The sequence below is a fragment of the Lissotriton vulgaris genome, chromosome 1_1 (genome assembly GCF_964263255.1).
Source record: "Lissotriton vulgaris chromosome 1_1, aLisVul1.2, whole genome shotgun sequence".
NCBI classification, from domain to species: Eukaryota; Metazoa; Chordata; class Amphibia; order Caudata; family Salamandridae; genus Lissotriton; species Lissotriton vulgaris.
Window position 1 is genome coordinate 1,371,997,605 of NC_141685.1, and position 6,000 is coordinate 1,372,003,604.

At 41.5% G+C, this 6,000-nt stretch overlaps 4 non-coding genes across 4 annotated transcripts; all 4 read right to left on the minus strand.

The window, feature by feature from the left end:
- Positions 1-733: 733 nt before the first annotated feature.
- TRNAH-GUG (transfer RNA histidin (anticodon GUG)) lies at positions 734-805 on the minus strand. The gene has a single exon. It is a non-coding gene; the product is annotated as a tRNA-His (tRNA).
- A 1,289-nt stretch (positions 806-2,094) lies between these two features.
- TRNAS-AGA (transfer RNA serine (anticodon AGA)) lies at positions 2,095-2,176 on the minus strand. Its single transcript has one exon. It is a non-coding gene; the product is annotated as a tRNA-Ser (tRNA).
- Positions 2,177-3,675: 1,499 nt separating this feature from the next.
- On the minus strand, positions 3,676-3,747 carry TRNAH-GUG (transfer RNA histidin (anticodon GUG)). Its single transcript has one exon. It is a non-coding gene; the product is annotated as a tRNA-His (tRNA).
- A 1,289-nt stretch (positions 3,748-5,036) lies between these two features.
- Positions 5,037-5,118, minus strand: TRNAS-AGA (transfer RNA serine (anticodon AGA)). The gene has a single exon. It is a non-coding gene; the product is annotated as a tRNA-Ser (tRNA).
- Between the last annotated feature and the right edge of the window lie 882 nt (positions 5,119-6,000).

Sequence of the window (6,000 nt, forward strand, 5' to 3'; positions counted from 1 at the left end):
CTTGGCATTTAAAACTACTTGCCAAGCCTTAAACTCCAATTTTATTACATATCAGTAACCCCTAAGGTAGGCCCTAGGTAGTCCGAGGGGCATCATGCTATGTAAATAAAAGGTAAGACATGTACTGTGGTAGTTTGTATGTCCTAGTAGTATCAAACAGTCTATTACATTTTTCACTACTGTGAGGTCTGCCCCTCTCATAGGTTAGCATTGGGTATTCCCTTATACTTTTTGGTGGGTAATTCCATATCAGAGAGGAGAAGCTTTATTTATTTATTGATACATCCTATCTACTGGTGAGGTTGGATTTAATCTTACTATTGTATAAATGCCATTTTTAGAGAGTGAGCATTTCTCTGCACTTACTGCTCTATTTGCATGAAAACCTGTCTTCAATTGACGTCTGGATTGGGCTGCGAGACAGCTACATATGTGCATTCCCTGTAGACAGCCACAACACAGGTCACTCAACTGCAACTGCATTCATCTGCATTCTGATTGGCCTGGGGGAGAGCTCCGCTCCCCTTACCGCAAATATGTTCAAGAACGATACTTTATGTCAGTAAGTACAGTATACCTACATCTTATAATCATGTGTGTTTAAATAATTTGTCGTTAGATCGTTTAAATATTGAAAAGGATCTGTTTTTAATAGACATTTTACAAAAACAACTGGTACATTTGGGAATTCTGTAAAGGAAAAACCCAACTGCCGTGACATTGCCAACCACAATGCCGTGACTCGGATTCGAACTGAGGTTGCTGCGGCCACAACGCAGAGTACTAACCACTATACTATCACGGCGAGCTACTTGGGCTCAATAACATACAGTGACATGAAGAAATTATCATACGGAACACTCAGGGCTACTCCTGTGATAGGCTGAATGTGTTCATTGCTTCCTCATTCCTTATACAAAGGCTTTATCTCCTCAGTGGTTGATAGGCTGAAACCGTTTCCTGGCCGCCTGCTTGTGAACTGGCAGGAGTCAAAGATCACACATACACTGGTGGGCCTGTGATGGGACACCAATGCAGAGAAACACACCTGGCGCAGATATTCTATTCTGTTTATTAGACCTGCATCTCCCCTGTACCTCCTCAAGCCATCTGTATGTGAAGCAAGAAAGAGTTAAGGAACGGTCCATCTACACTTTTATTGGGAGGATGCTGCCGTGAGCTCCTCCCAGCTAATCACACAAACAGCAGTAAAGCAAGATAACTACACAGTTAGGGGGGACTCCATGGTTAGGTTTTTGAGTAATTATTGAAACTGACCTCAGTGACCCATAACCAGAGCTGTGGCTAATGACTGCATGCCTAATTATGATGAAGCAAGCACCATGGCTCGTAGGGGCTCCACAACACGCTTTTCTTAGCTCATTGAATTAAAGTATAAACTTCTGCCATGTGTGAGTGGTAAAGGCTTGTTAATTTTGTTGCTTTTCAAATTCACGTCTGACAACAAGACGAAGGAACATTGGGGCATCAGACGCTTTGGAAAGTAGCCACCAACCGCAGAGAAAGAGAGAAAGAGGGAAAAGGCAGTATGAGGTGTGGAGAAAACAGCAGCAGGTACAAGGAGCTCAAATGAGATTAATGGCGCCTAAATAGAGCACGTAAAGGAACAGTTACAAATCTAAGAAAAGGGAAAGAAAAGACTAGGAAAAAACACAGAAAGAGCTTGTAGATGAAATTCTCTTCCAGGAACAGCAGGTTGAGAGAAATTACACAGGGAGCAGTTAAGCTTGTAACACGGGGGAGAATAGAAAAGAAAATGCAGTTTTATGAAGTGTGTTTGCCTAATCCAGCTAGCACTTTTATTTTATTTCTCTATTTGCTTCTTTTATTGGTAAAGTAAGTTTCAAGTGCATGCACAGGTATGACCGAGAGAGCCAGGGTATAATAATTTGAAGCGTTTGCACCAGCGCTAATGAAGGACGAGAGTTATAGCAAAGATATGAAAGGGGGAGCGATAATAAATATGTGATATGGCAATAGTGACACCAAAATAAGCCACCTATTTATAAAACTGACATGGAAGAAATACTAAAGGTTAACTTCTGAAATTGTAGCCGATGTTAAAAAGATTCTCGTTGTCGGCAGGATTCGAACCTGCGCGGGGAGACCCCAATGGATTTCTAGTCCATCGCCTTAACCACTCGGCCACAACAACTGACTGTGAGGCGTGTGCACATAATCTGTATGCAAGTTTTCAAGGTGTCCCACAGCAAATTCCTGATATTCTGCAATGCACTGTTTAAAAATAATGTTTTTTTCAGCAGGCACATTCTCTCCTAAAAACAAAAATTGCATGCGTATATCTCTAGTTTGGAATACCATAGGCTTGCATGCATACTCTCATGGGTCACTCAAGTTTTTTGGACCCTATTGCACTCTGTTTTCGTGCTGCTTTTAGTATATGGCCCATATTACAGAAGTCTACCATCTTTGAGTATTTGAGGCTCCTTTGTAAGTGCTTTATATTTTTTCCTTGAAGAGCTATATAATAAAGGTGTCCGGGAAAGATTGCATTTATGGAAGATACAAGAAGGCCCACTCTTCTCACCAAATGCTGTAGAGAAACCTGATGTTTTACTCATGTTATCCTTAGTTCGTTTTTGTTAGACCTTGCATTCTTAAGGTGGTCCAAACCCCACCTTATTGCTTTTCACCTCCGCATTTTGCTGTATCTTTTTGTTGGCCTTAGGACTCTGATCACTTTATCGCTACTAATCAGTGCTGAAGTGCACGTGCTTCTTCCCTAATCATGTGTATAATTGGAGTATACCTGACTGACAGATTTAATTTACTTGAAAGCCCCTTGTAAAGTGGTATACCATATACCCAGGGACTGATTGTGCCGCCCAAATAAATAGCATTTCAAACCTGTCTCAAGCCTGCTACTGCAGTGCCTGTGCTGCAGTGTACTGCCACTTCGACTTGGCATTTAAAACTACTTGCCAAGCCTTAAACTCCAATTTTATTACATATCAGTAACCCCTAAGGTAGGCCCTAGGTAGTCCGAGGGGCATCATGCTATGTAAATAAAAGGTAAGACATGTACTGTGGTAGTTTGTATGTCCTAGTAGTATCAAACAGTCTATTACATTTTTCACTACTGTGAGGTCTGCCCCTCTCATAGGTTAGCATTGGGTATTCCCTTATACTTTTTGGTGGGTAATTCCATATCAGAGAGGAGAAGCTTTATTTATTTATTGATACATCCTATCTACTGGTGAGGTTGGATTTAATCTTACTATTGTATAAATGCCATTTTTAGAGAGTGAGCATTTCTCTGCACTTACTGCTCTATTTGCATGAAAACCTGTCTTCAATTGACGTCTGGATTGGGCTGCGAGACAGCTACATATGTGCATTCCCTGTAGACAGCCACAACACAGGTCACTCAACTGCAACTGCATTCATCTGCATTCTGATTGGCCTGGGGGAGAGCTCCGCTCCCCTTACCGCAAATATGTTCAAGAACAATACTTTATGTCAGTAAGTACAGTATACCTACATCTTATAATCATGGGTGTTTAAATAATTTGTCGTTAGATCGTTTAAATATTGAAAAGGATCTGTTTTTAATAGACATTTTACAAAAACAACTGGTACATTTGGGAATTCTGTAAAGGAAAAACCCAACTGCCGTGACATTGCCAACCACAATGCCGTGACTCGGATTCGAACTGAGGTTGCTGCGGCCACAACGCAGAGTACTAACCACTATACTATCACGGCGAGCTACTTGGGCTCAATAACATACAGTGACATGAAGAAATTATCATACGGAACACTCAGGGCTACTCCTGTGATAGGCTGAATGTGTTCATTGCTTCCTCATTCCTTATACAAAGGCTTTATCTCCTCAGTGGTTGATAGGCTGAAACCGTTTCCTGGCCGCCTGCTTGTGAACTGGCAGGAGTCAAAGATCACACATACACTGGTGGGCCTGTGATGGGACACCAATGCAGAGAAACACACCTGGCGCAGATATTCTATTCTGTTTATTAGACCTGCATCTCCCCTGTACCTCCTCAAGCCATCTGTATGTGAAGCAAGAAAGAGTTAAGGAACGGTCCATCTACACTTTTATTGGGAGGATGCTGCCGTGAGCTCCTCCCAGCTAATCACACAAACAGCAGTAAAGCAAGATAACTACACAGTTAGGGGGGACTCCATGGTTAGGTTTTTGAGTAATTATTGAAACTGACCTCAGTGACCCATAACCAGAGCTGTGGCTAATGACTGCATGCCTAATTATGATGAAGCAAGCACCATGGCTCGTAGGGGCTCCACAACACGCTTTTCTTAGCTCATTGAATTAAAGTATAAACTTCTGCCATGTGTGAGTGGTAAAGGCTTGTTAATTTTGTTGCTTTTCAAATTCACGTCTGACAACAAGACGAAGGAACATTGGGGCATCAGACGCTTTGGAAAGTAGCCACCAACCGCAGAGAAAGAGAGAAAGAGGGAAAAGGCAGTATGAGGTGTGGAGAAAACAGCAGCAGGTACAAGGAGCTCAAATGAGATTAATGGCGCCTAAATAGAGCACGTAAAGGAACAGTTACAAATCTAAGAAAAGGGAAAGAAAAGACTAGGAAAAAACACAGAAAGAGCTTGTAGATGAAATTCTCTTCCAGGAACAGCAGGTTGAGAGAAATTACACAGGGAGCAGTTAAGCTTGTAACACGGGGGAGAATAGAAAAGAAAATGCAGTTTTATGAAGTGTGTTTGCCTAATCCAGCTAGCACTTTTATTTTATTTCTCTATTTGCTTCTTTTATTGGTAAAGTAAGTTTCAAGTGCATGCACAGGTATGACCGAGAGAGCCAGGGTATAATAATTTGAAGCGTTTGCACCAGCGCTAATGAAGGACGAGAGTTATAGCAAAGATATGAAAGGGGGAGCGATAATAAATATGTGATATGGCAATAGTGACACCAAAATCAGCCACCTATTTATAAAACTGACATGGAAGAAATACTAAAGGTTAACTTCTGAAATTGTAGCCGATGTTAAAAAGATTCTCGTTGTCGGCAGGATTCGAACCTGCGCGGGGAGACCCCAATGGATTTCTAGTCCATCGCCTTAACCACTCGGCCACAACAACTGACTGTGAGGCGTGTGCACATAATCTGTATGCAAGTTTTCAAGGTGTCCCACAGCAAATTCCTGATATTCTGCAATGCACTGTTTAAAAATAATGTTTTTTTCAGCAGGCACATTCTCTCCTAAAAACAAAAATTGCATGCGTATATCTCTAGTTTGGAATACCATAGGCTTGCATGCATACTCTCATGGGTCACTCAAGTTTTTTGGACCCTATTGCACTCTGTTTTCGTGCTGTTTTTAGTATATGGTCCATATTACAGAAGTCTACCATCTTTGAGTATTTGAGGCTCCTTTGTAAGTGCTTTATATTTTTTCCTTGAAGAGCTATATAATAAAGGGGTCCGGGAAAGATTGCATTTATGGAAGATAAAAGAAGGCCCACTTGTCTCACCAAATGCTGTAGAGAAACCTAATGTTTTACTCATGTTATCCTTAGTTCGTTTTTGTTAGACCTTGCATTCTTAAGGTGGTCCCAACCCCACCTTATTGCTTTTCACCTCCGCATTTTGCTGTATCTTTTTGTTGGCCTTAGGACTCTGATCACTTTATCGCTACTAATCAGTGCTGAAGTGCACATGCTTCTTCCCTAATCATGTGTATAATTGGAGTATACCTGACTGACAGATTTAATTTACTTGAAAGCCCCTTGTAAAGTGGTATACCATATACCCAGGGACTGATTGTGCCGCCCAAAGAAATAGCATTTCAAACCTGTCTCAAGCCTGCTACTGCAGTGCCTGTGCTGCAGTGTACTGCCACTTCGACTTGGCATTTAAAACTACTTGCCAAGCCTTAAACTCCAATTTTATTACATATCAGTAACCCCTAAGGTAGGCCCTAGGTAGTCCGAGGGGCATCATGCTATGTAAGTAAAAGAAAA